The sequence below is a fragment of the Pristis pectinata genome, chromosome 17, assembly GCF_009764475.1.
Source record: "Pristis pectinata isolate sPriPec2 chromosome 17, sPriPec2.1.pri, whole genome shotgun sequence".
NCBI lineage: Eukaryota > Metazoa > Chordata > Chondrichthyes > Rhinopristiformes > Pristidae > Pristis > Pristis pectinata.
Genome location: NC_067421.1, coordinates 39,445,742 through 39,461,253, shown reverse-complemented (window position 1 = coordinate 39,461,253; position 15,512 = coordinate 39,445,742). Strand labels below are relative to the sequence as shown.

The following is a 15,512-nucleotide window of genomic DNA, read 5'->3' as shown; positions in this document are numbered from 1 at the left end:
TACTTCCAACTTCCATACATGGATTTCAGTGGCAAACACAGTTATTGTTTCTCATCCATCGATAGAGAAAACAAGCAGGCTGGTGTCTCTCTCCCTTCTCTCTCTCTCTTCTTCTTCTAACTTCTTCAACAACGTCATTACGTCCTTTATCTTCTATTGACGTAAGCACGCCCCACACACACATACACACACACTCTCTATCTTAAAGGGACTTTCACTGAGTCCGTAACAACATCTACATCTTATCTTCAGACAACGGTGGTTGTTGAAGAAGCCCTTGCTCAGGTTTCACCTTATGGCTTGCGGAACTGAACTTTAAGAACCATTCCGGAACTGAAAGTTTTGGACTTTGTCACACACACACACGAAGAGTTTAGTTTTGGGGTTAACGTTCGAGGTTTAACATTTTTGAATTCTAACATACTAACATTTTTACTTTTATTTTACGTATTATCATAAGTAGTGATTAATAAAATAGTTTTTAACACTGAATCATGCTCAGTGTGTTTCTTTTGTTGCTGGTTTGTGACACATTACATTTTCCCAATTTGGCAATTCAAACAGTCAACCGCAATAAAAAAAACGTTTTGTTTCAAAATAGTCAGCTCTTTGCAGTATGACTACCTTTAATAATCAAATCTAACAACTCCTTGATATTTAACAAGAAATTTATGCAGAACGTGTCGATCTTGTTCCCCAAGACGTAGCCAGGGCTTATTAGCAATTACTGGAATTCTGTTATTTAGAAATTAGTTGCCTGATCTAAATTAAAGTAGAATTAATAGTAGGCTTTCAAGTCTGCTTTGGATGTTGGGATAGATTTACCTCCATAGTTGCATAACACTTGCCAAACAGAAGCATAAAAGGCAAGCGAAAAGGTAAAAGTTTTAATAAAATTATATGAAGTGACCTGCATCTATTTTTGGTACTTTGCCCCAACTATGGACAGAAATGCAAAACTTGTCCATTTTTATGTTCAGCCTTAAGAAACGTTCGACTGGATTAACCAAAACAAATGCAAAACCTCCCCTAACCAGCTGTCATATTCAATACAATAATAAACGGGAACATAAACCCCGCCAAAAGATTTAAAATAACAAATAAACCTATTTTGAATCCGATTTATCAGTGAATCTCAGGAACTGAACCTGCTTTTATACGAATCGGGAAAATTGGAGGGCAAGGGGGGTTTTTGGTGGGACCGCCAGAGCGACATTTTAAGAAGCAGATTCCAGTGGAAACCACACCACAAGGTACCAACCGCGCTTTTACTGGATTTTGATAAGCAAATAAGTTATGACAAAAGACAAAAAAAAAAGTTTCTTACTGTTGTCCCGAATATTGCACACACTTTGCTCATCAGCTTTCTCAGAAACCCGCAAGTAATACTCTCCACACCGCAGTAGCACAGCAACGTTCAACGCTATTGGTGCAAAACGCCTCAATGACAACAGAACTACCGCCCATTTCTTCTCCTGATTGGAATATATTTATCCATTCCTTTTTCCTATTGGATAATGTCTACGTCATTTAAAGCAAATCCCGTCTTTCGATTGACCAACTTTGGATCCGTCGTGTCCCGTCTAACACAAGATTTGATTGGCAGAAAATTTCCATGCCTCTGATTAATCGACTCCAAAGTCAATCATCTGCCTGTAGTCAAAGAAACCGAAAGATGATTGGTTAGCAATAGTGCCAATCACCACCCCTTGACAATCTATAGGCTAGTGTTGATGGCAATCACGATAGCTCGATTTGTAATTGGTGAGAGTTCGCGCCCGGAGGGCGGGGTTTGAGCAGAAGGCGGAGTCAGCGGCAGCGGCGGCGTCGTCGTGTGAGTCGGGGCCAAGGAATCTGTGTGGGGATTTGGCCGCTCCCCGCTACAGCAGCAGCAGCAGGAGGAGGAGGAGCGGAGGGAAGCATCAGCAGCGGTTTTATCGGCTGAGATTCGCAGCTGCCCGTTGGTTGTTCCTCGCCGCTGCGAGGGTATTTCTCGCCTCTCGTTCCCTCTCCCTTAATTGAATTTAGTCCGGGGCGGGAGCTCGGCGGCCCTGCCCTCCCCCCTTGCTCAGGTACGTTAATCGGCGGAGAAATCGCCTCAGGGAAAACTCTGCGGCAGGTTTCTCTCAGAAAGGAAGCGGCGAACCCACTTCAGGGTGTCTCAGAGCAGCTACGAGGACCTTGGCGATCCCGCTGAAGTGCTTTCTCCTCCATTTAGTCGGAATAGGAAGAGTTTAGTTTATTTTTTATTCAACCTACCCTGCGCTTCCCCGCTTCAACCTCGCCGCTATAAGTGAGGCTGGGAGCAACGACAAAAGGCGGAGAGGCCCGAGCCGAGCTGCTGCTGCTGGTGTGGCGAGAGGAGAGGTCCGGCACAAGTTAACAAAAGGTGTTGTAATTGATCTGTCTGGGACGACTAGTGGAGGCGCCTGTCCGAGGAGGTGAGAACGAGAGCAGGAAAATCTCCAGAACTGGGTCAACGTAATCCAGGTATGATCCACCGCCAAACGACTTTTCACTTTTTATTCGTAAAAGAAATAATTTTCTTAAATGAGAATCCCGTATTTCGATCATTTTTTCCCCGCACTTGGTACTGGACTTGGTTTGGCCATTGTTTGCGCATTGGAATGATTTCTCAACTACCTGTTAACAGATTCCCTGTTTTTTTGCACCCCTTCTCCACAAACAAAAGGAGGCGTAAACTGAAATCCACTTTGGCACAATTAAGCTATAACCAAGATGTACGAAACTAGACACTTGTGCGCCTGTGTGTTTATCGTTGTGATTTTAGTTTAAATTTGCTTGACTAGACGGCAATGCTGTGAAATCTACAAAAATGTTGTGATTGATTCTCTCGGTTAGAGTGAAGCAACGCCGGGGTTGGGAGATCTGGTTTTTAAGTGTATATTTGTTCTGTAGTATCTAGTTGCGATTTCAAATGACCCGCAATGGTACTGTAGAAAAAATTGGGGCATTTTTGTTACAATGTGAAAGATAAACGGAACCACCTCGGTGGCATTTAAAAAAAATCCCGATACAGATGCAACCCTGTCGTATTCGTTCTCCCTTCTTCCCTCCAAGTTGTGGGATGACTTTTTGGAGATTTATGAAAATTCCGTGTATCAAAACGGAACCGAGTAGTAAATACCGATATTTTAAATCATTCAAATTAAATCTTTTTCCCCCCCTGTAATAATGGAGTTTTGAAATTCCTTTCTGCGGTGGCTAGTGATATGGATCAAAATTTGCTGTACTTTGTCGGAATGCTGACTTCTGGAAACGTTTACGGACGAAAGTGAACTATAACGCTGTCAGTGTTTACAGCATTAAATAACACTGGCTCCGCCCTTGCTACTTCTCTACCATAGTTGATCTTGGTGTAACAATGACTTTTTTTTTGCTGATCGTGGCAGGTGAACACGTTGCAGACGGAGACGCGGATTGCTGTAGAGCGGACGTGTATTATGTAGGAAGTTAAGTGTAGGAAACAATTAACATTTACCAGTTTCTGATATGGGAATTGAATCTGTTTAATTTAGTTTTTATGTCTGGTTTTGACCAAACTGTTAGTCGCCTACCCAAATAACACTTTTGACCGGCTTCTGTGAAGCATTTTGGAATGTCTTATAATGTGAAGGGTACCCATTTATAAATGCAAACTAAATCCGTTTTATGACTGAAAGAAACAATTGTATATTTCTGCTCGTGCGTTAAATGCTGAAAGAATTTGCATTTAAATAGTACGTTTAATAATCTGAGGATGTCCCAAACTCTCTCACAACCAATGGAATGCTGTTAAATGTCGGACGCAGCAGTCAATTTGCACACGCAGTTTGCAGTTCAGTCTAAGCAGATGTTTTGAGGATAAATTGAGTGGGGAGGACACGCATCTTCGGAAATATGCCATGGAATATTTAGCACCCACCTGAACAGCTAAACGTTGGCTGTTATCTGCTTCAGTCTGAAAGGAGGAGCACTCCGTTCTGTGCTGGAGAGCCAAAAGAATTGGTTTAATTTCCAGCTCTTTAAGAGAAACTCAATTCCTTTGAACCGTTGGATCATTGAGCCAGATTGACTAAAATGAGTGCGTTTTTGAGGTGGGATTCCTGCTTGGTCCTGGAGTCAGCTTTTGAAAATAACTGCTTTTATGCTATCATAGCACAGCTGATGCCATTTTACAAAAGTACCAGTGTAAATTTAAGCTGGAGAAAATGGGCTGCCTTTAGAATTTGTTTTCAACGCCTAATGTTTGTTTATATGCTGTGGATGTGCCCCAGTACCATAAACTATTTATGAAGGGTTGTCACTGACAGAATGTGGGAAATGCAGCATAATAATCTTTCAAAGAACAATGTGATATAACTAAATAATCTGGTTTACTAATATTGGTTTTGGAATAAAGATTAGTCATAGCATAATAGAGCATGGAAACAGGCCCTTTGGCCCAACTGGTCCATGTTGACCACAGCCCTGCTAGTCCCAGTTGCCCACATTTGGTCCATAACCCTCCAAGCCCCTCCCCTCCGTGTACCTATCCAAATGCCTTGCCTGTTCTTCAAAATGGTGATTATGGAGTTTAGTATCAAGCTGAGAAGTCGCATTTTAAATACCATGGAACTATTTTAGTTTGATGTCTTATAAAGACAACCACTGACAGTGCAGCATTCCCTTTAGTGTTGCACAGGAGCATCAGTATTTTGTGTGCTGAAGTCTCTGGAATGGGAATTGAGTCTAAAGTTTACTATTTCTGACAGGAATGCTAACAATTGATCTATTACTGACAGTTTATCCCTTTCAGCTAAGGGTATTGTGACTTTTCCTAAATTCTTGTTTCTGGGGCTGTACCCTATTTTATCAATGTATCATGCTTATCTTTGAGAAGCCGAGATGTAAACCTGGTGTTTAGTTGAAGGGCGATGAACTAAGATTAGATTGTTTGGAACTGGTGATGAGAAAATAGAAAAGCTTCTTCTTTGTGGAGAGTGCCTTGATATTTTAATATCGTATTTAAAATATCAATTCCAAGTTTTGTCAGCTAATTAATTTGTTTGCACAATTGTAGTCTTCCACCATGGAAATAAATCCAGCAACTAATTTGTGCACATCAGTACCGAAAACAGAACATGCAAGAAGTGGTGAGGCAGCATCAGCAGAGGTAAATTAAGAGTTAACTACTTGTGTTGATGAACTTCCATCTGAATGGAAAGTTGAAGGTAATCATGCTTTAAGATCTGGAGACGAGCAAGAAAGACTAAGAAGGAAGATCTGTGATAGTGAAAGGCAAGAGAGATTAATTTTAAGGGATGATTGTGCAGGTCAGTAGAAGGTAGTAATAAATTAGTTGGTCTGGATTAATCATCAGAAATTAGCAAGGGAAATTAATGGAAATGTTAATTAGCTGAAGGTTTTGAACATTCTTCCTTGGAAAACTGTACCTAGCCAGTCTGTTGGTGACTGTTGCACGTGTGACTAAACTTCCAGACACTTGAATTATCTGTGCCCTAGACTTCAAACACTATCCCAATGACACCGAACACAAGCTCAGAAGGATAATTCCTCATCTCCTAACTAGGTACAGTTTTCCAAGAAAGAAAAAGCTATTCAGCTGGGTGTTGATTAATCCAGACCAACTTTTTATTACTACCCTATTCTGACCTGCACAATCATCCCTTTCACTCTTATCGCAGATCTTCCTCCTTAGTCCTTTTTGCATGTCTCCACATCTTAAAGCATGATTGCCAATATAGAGTAGAGTAGACTAGACTGCCGAATATTTCCAGCATTTGTTTTTATTTCAGATTTCCACTGTTCATAGTATTGCACTAGTAGGTTCTAAAAGTAATGCGATGTATTAATCTGTTCTGCCTTCTAGCCAAGGTTGGAAAAACAGTACAGCAGAAGACCCACCAAGGGTTTTGGCTTATTGCCCACAGCTAATTTTTTTTTTCATCATTTATTTTTCCTCCTTGTCCCACTTTCATCTGTGACTCTTGAAACGCTGTCCAACACTTGAGCAATTTTTTGGTCATAATTGTCTTTTTACTTTTGCTATCTGGTCCTTCTACACTTTTATTCCACGAGGATGCTCTGTACCCCTCACTGCTTCCTTGAATGAAAACCAATCATTCCCTCTGCAACACAAAGGAGCTGGAGGAACTCAGCGGGTCAGGCAGCATCAATGGAAGAAAATGGACAGTTAACATTTTGGGTCAGGACCCTTCATCAGGACAGGAAAGAAAGTGATGTATATAGCTAGTGTAAAAAGGTGGGGGGGGGGGGAGGGGTGGAGCTAGAGCTGGCATGTGATAGGTGGATCCAGCTAGGGGCGGGGGAAGAGTGGGAATGAAGTAAGAAGCTGAGAGGTGATAGGTGGAAGTAACAAAGGGCTTTAGAAGGTGGAATCTGATTGGAGAGGACAGTGGATCATGGAATAAAGCAAAGCAGATGAGGGGAGGAATGTGTGGGTGATGGGGAGTTCGAGAGGGCAGAAGAGGGGAAAGAAATGGGGTGATGGGGTCTGGTCAGAGAGGAAAAAAAAAACTGACCACTGTTCTCAATTTGAACTTCTGTGAGACTTATGCCAAGTATGTTGTTGCTTTGAGAACACTAAAAGTCATTGCTATTCCTGTGATTTTATGGATTGCGTAATGCATTCATTGTGCCAGTCTTTCTTGGGTCTTTTCCCTTCCCAAAATGGCTATAATGGCCTCATGGTTAAGTTACTGGACTAGAATCCAGACTGGACAAACCCTAGTTTGAATCCTACAATGGCAGTTGCAGAATTAAAAGCTAGCAGCAGGAATGTTAACCAACATACAACTGGATTATCATTAAGAAAGCTCTCTGGTTCGCTTTTGTTATAAGGCAAGGAAATCATCACCCAGACCAAAAGCAATGTGGTTGAATTTTTTCAGCAAGAAAGAGAAGTGGGATTAGCCCATCAGACACCTTGTGCCTGGTCTGCCATTCAAGAAGATGATGACTAATCTTTTACCACGGTGCCACTTTTCTGTGTTAAACCCATATCCCTTGATTCCTTTAAAATTAAAAAAAAATCCTTCGATCTGCCTTTAATATACTCAACTGTTTGGCCTCCACAGCTCTCTTGGGCAGAGCATTCCAAAGATTCTGTACTCCCTGTGTGAAGAAATTTCTTCTCATCTTTGCCTTGAATAGTCAATTTATTTGAGAATGTGATCCCTGGTTCTCTGCACTCCAATCACAACAAACAATATTGCCATATCTTTCCTGTGGAGCCCTGTAAGAATTTTGTACATTTCAATGAAATCGCCTCTCATTCTTTTAAACTTGAGGCTTTGGAATTTTAGTGGCAAGCCACTGATGGGGTCAATTAAGAATGGACAGGAATGTTGGCTGAACACATCCCAAGAATGGAAAAGAAAACACCTGACAAGCTGCATTGGAGTATTTTTTTGTTCTTGCCTTGAGCTGGAAAAAAATTATCTTGGCTTTCATTACCCACTGGTTGATCTATTTTTGTTTTATTTCCCCATTTAAAAAAAATTATAACAATTCTGAGAGATGCCATTCACCAATATCCACAATAAATCTTAACCTACCTTGATTACATTTTCCCATCCTACTTCCTGGAAAAAATATGCTCCCAGTTTTTCCAGTTTGTTCTAAATGTCTTCTATATTACCGTTGTTTCTGATTTATTAATTTTCCTCATCTTATGATTTCCCTCTGCCTTGGCTGAAGGAATCCTAATGGGATTAAAGACTCAGAACTCTCACTTGCACCCTGTTCCTTCCTACTTTCCCAGAGTTGTGTTAGGGTTCCCTTACCTACTTCAACTCCATCAGTATCCACATTCAAAATTGTTTCTCTGCTAATTCTGGCCTATCCTGCCTGATACTAGCAACACATTTTTCTCTAAGTTCTTTCTGCAAGCACCCAATGACCTTTTCCTTCATAGCACTACCATGCAAGCATTGGAACAGCCTTGCACTCAATGTCAGAAAGATCAAGGAATTGATTGTGGGCTTCAGGAAGGGGAAGTCAGGAGAACACGCACCAGTCCTCATTGAGGGGTCAGTGGTGGAAAGGGTGAGCAGCTTCAAGTTCCTGGGTGTCAATGTCTCAGAGGATCTATCCTGGGCCCATTACATTAATGCAGTCACAAAGAAGGTATGCCAGTGGCTCTGCTTTGTTAGGAGTTTGAGGAGATTTGCAATGTCACCTAAGGCTCTTGCAAATTTCTATAAATGTACAGTGGAGAGCATTCTGGTTGCATCACAGCCTGGTATGGAGGCTCCATTGCACAGGATTGCAAGAGAATGCAGAGGGTTGTAGACTCAGCCAGCTCCATCATGGGCATAACCCTCCCCACCATTGAGGACATCTTGAAGAGGTGGTGCCTCAAGAAGGCAGCATCCATCCGGGACATGCTGTCTTCTTGTTACTACCATCGGGGAGGAGATACAGGAGCCTGAAGACTCTCTCTCAACAATTCAGAAACAGCTTCTTCCCCTCTGCCATCAAATTTCTGAATGGTCCATGAACACTTTTTTTTCTTGCACTATTCTATTTTTTTAATTTTGTCTTGCACTGTACTAATGCAAAACAACAAATTTCACGTCATACGTCAGTGAAAATAAATCTGATTCTGAGCAAATTTAATTCCTTTTTACTTCACTTCCCATTTTCCAAAGCAATCAACTTTAAGAAAATCAAGGAAAACTGCATAAGCAGGAAATGTCAATTTTTTTCTTCCATATTGGGGAAAACCGATTGGAGCTTTGAACACAGCTGTTCAACCTTTGTGCAACTTTCAGCTTCTGTTTAAGTGTATTTTCAATTGCTTGGCCCACCCCACGCATTCTTGGCCTCCTGTCTCATTCGAGTGAAGTTTGTTGCAAGGAACAACAAGCTATCTTTCACCTTCTGGACTCGGCTTCAGTGAATTTAGATTGTAACTGCTTACAGTCATTGGATTGTAACTATAAGGATTGAATTTTTTGTTACCATTCATACCTTTGCAGATCTCTTTTAACTACCATTATGCCTGTTACCATTTGATCTCTCCTCCCTTGCACACTGTCATGTTTGTTCAGCATCTTCCCATTTTCCCTGCTGCCTCCCCCCCCCCCCCCCCTTAGTTAAAACTTCACATCTCTGACGTTTCACCAGATCAGATGAAGGATCATCAGCTGAAGTAACTGTTTCAGGTGTTGCCTGACCTGAGTATTTCCAGCCTTCTGTCTATTTTTTTTGTAAGCTGAAATATCTTGTAATTCAATGAATCAGATTTCCATCATGTTGGAGATGGGTGCTCATGCCATGTAAATATGTAAATTTGGGTTTTGTTGCCTTATCACTTTACATCTGTTAAATAATGGGTGTTTATAGATACTGTAGTTTTTATATCATTGAAGCAATTCAGAATGGAATTCCTTACTAATGGTTTTCTTAATTAACTGCTGCTGCGTTTTTCCTTCACTCAAGATAATTAAGTTGAAACGGCACCTAAGTGCCCATTCACTTATGCAGTACGGGTTTAATTGATGCCTGACATGTACTGTGATTATATCTTGAAAACTTTGATTAGAACCTCAATGTGTATATTTTTGTGGGTGATTGTCTTTATTGGCCCTGCTTTTTATTCATTACCTCTTTCTATTCATGGTTACTAAGTGGTGGAGCGCTTGAGTGACTTATCTTTGACTTGTAATGGTGATTTTCTGAAATCTGTGATCACATTTTCTCATCAGTTTCTCGTATTAAGATGATAAAGTTGGCTAACCTGGAGAAAGTTTGGTTAGGGAAACAAGGGGGAAAGTAATGGCTGGAAACTTGGGTCTTGCCGCTGGCTGTCAACTTTCCTGGAGTGCAAGTGAATCATCCAAATTAGTGAAGTAAATTTATCATTGGGGGAAAAATAACAAATTTTAATGTGTACTGAAATTGAGTAATTTATGTGGGGAAACTTTTATTTTTGTGTAGAGAGCTTGTAAATGGAAAGCACCTTGCTAAGTTTGGGATGAAGTCTAATCTTTTTGTCTAATTCACAATACATTAATTACAAGTTCAGAATCAGGTTTATTATCACTGACGTATGTCATGAAATTTGTTTTGCGGCAGCAGTACAGTGCAAGACGGAAAGAATAAAAATTACTGTAAGTTACATAAATAGTGCGAAAGAGGAAGAATGAGTGTTCATGGGTTCATTGTTCAGAAATCTGATGGTGGAGGGGAAGAAGCTGTTCCTGAATAGTTGAGTGTGGGTCTTCAGCTCCTGTACTTCCTCCCCGATGGTAGTTACATGAAGAGGGCATGTCCCGGGTGCTGAGGGTCCTTAATGGTGGATGCCGCCGCCTTGAGGCATCGCCTCTTGAAGATGTCCTCGATGGCGGGGAGGGTTGTGCCCGTGATGGAGCTGGCTGAGTCTACAACCCTCTGCAGCCTCTTATGATCCTGCATATTGGAGACTCCATACTAGGTGGTGATGCAACCAGTCAGAATGCTCTCCACCGTATATCTGTAGAAATTTGCAAGAGTTTTTGGTGACATACCAAATCTCCTCAAACTCCTAGAGCTGCTGGCATGCCGCCTTTGTGATTGCACCGATGTGTTGGGCCCAAGATAGATCCTCCGAGATGTTGAAGCCCAGGAACTTAAAGCTGCTCACCTTTTGCACCACTGACCCCTCAATGAGGGCTGGTGTGTGTGTTCTCCTGACTTCCCCTTCCTGAAGTCCACAATCAATTTCTTGGTCTTGCTGACGTTGAGTGCAATGCTGTTGTTGCAGAGTGAGAGGTTGTTCCTATGCTTGCGACACACCACTCAACCAACTGATCTATCTCACTCCTGTACACAGCCTCATCACCATCTGAGTTTCTGCCAATGACAGTGGTCTCATCAGCAAATTTATAGATGGTGATTGAGCCATGTCTTTTCATGTTTCTATTGAGGACCAATCATCTGTTGATTTGTTGCCATTGCATGACCAAGTTTTATGTATCTACAAACCCATTAGCTCTTGGATCCAGAAGAACAACTGATACTTCGGTTTATACATAGATTTGAAGTGGTAAAACATACTAAGGTACTTTGCAAGCATTACGTTTTGAATTGAGTCAACTGGTCATTGTAAGGGATCATGTCTAGCATTGTGCAGGTCTTGACAAGATGCTATACTGCATTTCTGAGGACCTGGGTCTGATCCTGACCCTGGGTGTTTCCTGTGTGGAGTTTGTATGGTCTCCCTGTGAAATTATTGGGTTTCTGCTCGGTGCTCTGGTTGCTGACCATTTCCAAAAGATGCACTTGTTGGTAGGTTAATTAACCATTGCATGCTGCCCCTAGTGTAAGTGGGTGGTAGGAAAATCAGGGTGGTGTTGATGGGCAATAGAGAGAGAATAGGCAACCAGGGCATAGGTAGGGGCAATGTGATTGGGATTTCTCTGAGAGTGCATAAATTCAATGGGCCTACTTACTCCATGAAACATGAATATAAAGAGCATTTAGTTTTTAAAGTCACCTTCACAGTTCAAAGCCTTGAGCTTGTGGCGCATCAAAGAAGCTGAGAGAGCATAAATTTCAATGAAATTCTTTCAAACATTAGGTTGTTTGTGACCAAGACTCCAGTATTTCCTGGTACCTGTTGCTGCATGAGAGCTCAAGCCCAACTTAGAACATTGAGCATGAAAGTTTACACCAGCACTTGTGTATGTTATTGAGGGATTGCTGTGCTGTTCAAAATGTTGCCTTTCAGATATGATATTTGATGTTAGGGGTTCCATGGCACTGTTTTGAAAAGAGCAGTGTAGTTATTCCTGGTGTTCTGGACCACATTTATCCCCGATCAACAACATTTTTTTAGAAAAAAGTATTGCGTCCTTATTTGGGCTCAGAAGCTTGTTTTGTGGTGTTTCTTAAGTGATAACATTTCAAGTCCTTTATTGACTAACTGCAAAGTGCTTTGAGGCATCCTGCCACTGTGAATGATGCTAATTAATCCCAAGTTCATAATTGTTAAATTGTCATCTAGTGATTTCCTTTTTGAGACAAACAGAATTTCTTTGGACCTATATGAAATTCATTCAGTGATGGAATTCCATAAGTCCGTCCTCTGCAGTTGACATTAAGTTTGTACCTGAACCAGGTAAGTTTGTAGTACTTGAGGGAGCTAATTGATTATTTTGTTCTCCATTTTCAATATGGGCTTAGATTTTTTTATTTATTGTGTTCCTCCTGATGATCTTGCAAGTCCTCTCCTTGATATGCAGGTGCTGGGAGACTCTGAATTTTAACTGTATTGAACTCCCAACGGTATTCTGAGTTGAAGGGAAAACTTGGTTCTGCCATTTAACCAATAGATAAAGAGCGCACACTGCGTGTGTTTGACCACCAACTTCCTGGTCGTGGACACGTTGACATTTTTCCACCGACGCATTGAGAGAGCAGGAAACTGCATAGACATTTAGAATGATTTTGGCATCTGGTCAAGCAAGCATCGGGTTAAGGTTACACATGAAATATGCAAGAGGGAAATCATAGTTCACATGCTCTGTTTCCATGAGGAGGAAATTGCAGCTATGTGGCCTACGTGGGCCAGCCCAGATTGTGCCCTACCTGTAGCAAACCACCCGGCAACCCAATGCAGTGCACTCAACTGAAAAAATTTGCAACCAACAATACTTTCAGGCCAGAGACTGCAAAGATGGTGTGGGGGGCTTTTCCTGTCTGATCCTTCATGCAGAGGTGGAGTCTTAATGCCTTTGAGACCACAGTGCGGAAGAGAGATGATCTTTCTCTTCGACTTAGTATTTGGCAAGGGATGCTATGTCTTTTTTGAGGATCATCTTGAGCAGCTGTCAATCTCTACAGTTTGTTCCCATGGACATGTACCGAAAGTCATACTTGAGTACAAACTAATGGTATTAACTGGTACATTTGTGTAGCTATATGTGCCGATGGATGCACTGAAGCTGGCTGCTGCCACTGCAAAGGCTTAGTGATGATGAACATAGTCTCAAATCTTGCTACTGCTGTGTAATAGCCCTTCAAATGTTTCATGAATGCAATGTTCAGTGATGTTGACATTTTGTAAGTGAATATATTGAACAGTGGCACAGAAAATGAAACTTGATTCTGCCAAAGCCCTCTTACTTGGTGAAATTAGATAAATTTCCAAGGAGAAGCAAATGCTGTTTCTGTTTTAAGATGATTTGAAGACAGTTGTGCATGTTGCATTCGTTTGCATGAAAGACATCCAAGTGATAACTAAGCAAAAGTTATTTTAAGTTGTATGATTGGGTTGCTTGGTCTTGCAATTGTTTTATGTTTGTAGAAAGATTGATCATAAATCTGCAAAACACAAAATATCTAAAATGCTGGAACATAGGAAAAATAACATCTGTGGAGGAACGTTAATGTTTTACATTGTCTTCTTTTCAGTCGAACTTGGAAAATTGTCAAGCTCACTGGAGATGTTGTCCGACTTGAGCAATTCCAGCATATTCTGTTTAGTTGCATGACCTTGCACCACACATTAGTCTGTAGGTCCTTTGTTTAATTACTGTGACATCAGTCAGTTCCAATTTCAACATGTAACAATATTTAATGTGTTGAGAGAGATTTAAGAATGCATGAATGAAATCTTAGTTTTCAAATCAATATAACCAGTTGGTTGCTTAATTATGGAAAGATTGAGTCTCAATGTCATATTGGCAGAAAAAGGTGACCAGTGCACTGATAAGTTCACTTTAATTGAAGCTAAAGTTTGTTTTCTGGTCCAGTTAGTCCTCAACAATAGTTCGATGTATGTTGTACCTTAAATCAAAGAGACTTACTGAAAGACACACTTAAGTGTTGATCCGTGACAAATTTGGCCCCATTTTGAGTTTTGCATGTTTAGTTATTATAATCATTATTATTGTCGTCATCACCATCTTTTGGCCTTGCTGTAGCTTGCCTTCTGATGTAAATGCTGGTCCCTGCATCTTTTTACCTCGGGACCCATCACATTCTTGGCCAGACCCCCTAATTCTACTCTGTAAATTTAGAGTTTAATTAGCTCTGCTGCCTGTATCCAATTTCTGTTTTTTTTTATTTTCCCACTCTTCAATTATGTTCTTGCTGACCTGGCTCTTGGCCAACCTTTGTATTTTAAAATTCTTGCCCTCCTTTTCTAAGTTGTCTATGGTCTTGCCTCTGTCTGCAACTTTCAGTCCTATAATCCTCAGTTTTGGCCTCCTGAGCATTCTCTGGAGTTTTGTACCACTAGTGCCCTCAACCATGAAGGTCCTGAGCTTTTCACCTCTTCGACTGCCTTTCTTCCTATAAGATGTAATTTGACCAAGCCTTGGTAAAGAACAATGTCACAAGTTGGAATTGCAGGTTACAACAGCAGTTTTGTTCAATAAATCTCATGATAGGTTTGTTTTAACAATTTTTGATTTTATAGCATCATAGCAAATGTCCCATGCGCGTTTTGTGTAATTATGAATCGATATAAGTATGCAAACCTGCTGATGGAAAGATCTTGACGTAAGAAATGGGTGAAGGAGTAGTCTATTTCATTCCTTGGCTTGTGATTCAACTGATCATGGCTAATCTTTGGTATGATTCAGCTTTCCTGACATTCCCCTATCCTTGACTTCTCAAAACCTGAAACTGTCTGTCTTGTCACCATCTGATTTCATCCTCCATGGCTTTATAAAATAGAGAATTTTAAAGATATGTATCCTGTTAGAGAAGAAATTGGTCCTCTTAATTTTAAATGGGTGACACCATATGAAGCTCTGCCTCTGAGTTCTAGAATGGCATTGTCTCAGCACCTGAGCATGGCTGAACTGGACTTGGTGTGGGGAGTAGAGCAAAGCAATTGGCCATGAGTCTGCCAGAACAACCAAGTCGGTAGGTAATGAAGCTGGAACGTTTAGTAGCATCTGAGGCAGATGCAGAGAAGGGCATTGTAACAAGTTAGAAATATGCATTTTTCAAGCCATAGGTTTAAGCTATTTAAATTGAAGTTGTGCTTGGTTTTGAGGCTGAGTAGTGGATATGTGCATACCAATTTGCAAAGGTAAATATTTGCTTAAAGTTCAAGTTGCTATTAGGTGGCAGTAGGTATAATCTACAGACTTGGCTGGGTATAAATTATTACGTGCAGGTTATCTCTTCACCTGAAATGTTCCATTCAAATGAGCTGGTTTTGAAGCGCTAACTTTTTTCATTGTTCTAGTCACATTTTTATATGTGGGATTGTTCTCATTATTCTGTTCTCATCCTGACCAGTGCATATCTGTTTGTTTAACTAGTGCAGTTGAAACTTGGCATTTGTCTCCAACAGAATCATTGTAAATGTTTTTCATCTTTTGCCAATCAACATCCTTCAAATGAATGTTGCTGTGTTTATAATTGGCTACTTGCTTCTAAAATCTGATTTAATACGTGAAAATTAGCCTCCAAAAGCATAATCATAATTAGGATTAAGTTTGTGGAAACTATATTTCAACAGCTAATTTAAAAAAAAAATCTTGTCA

General features: G+C 40.7%; 2 protein-coding genes across 7 annotated transcripts in view; one reads left to right on the top strand and one right to left on the bottom strand.

Annotated features, from left to right (window-relative positions):
* The window catches only part of tango2 (transport and golgi organization 2 homolog (Drosophila)), a 119,256-nt gene extending 117,793 nt beyond the window's left edge, over nucleotides 1–1,463 (bottom strand). Inside the window, exon 1 of one of the 2 annotated variants that reach the window (XM_052032366.1) lies at nucleotides 1,328–1,463. The gene's annotated coding sequence lies outside the window, so the exon portion shown is untranslated. The remainder of the gene's footprint in view (nucleotides 1–1,327) is intronic. The other variant, XM_052032367.1, reaches the window with a different exon arrangement.
* A 386-nt stretch (nucleotides 1,464–1,849) lies between these two features.
* arvcfb (ARVCF delta catenin family member b) overlaps nucleotides 1,850–15,512 on the top strand; it is a 257,916-nt gene continuing 244,253 nt past the window's right edge. For all 5 annotated transcript variants that reach the window (XM_052031924.1, XM_052031918.1, XM_052031926.1 and 2 more), the window contains exon 1: nucleotides 1,850–2,490. The gene's annotated coding sequence lies outside the window, so the exon portion shown is untranslated. The remainder of the gene's footprint in view (nucleotides 2,491–15,512) is intronic.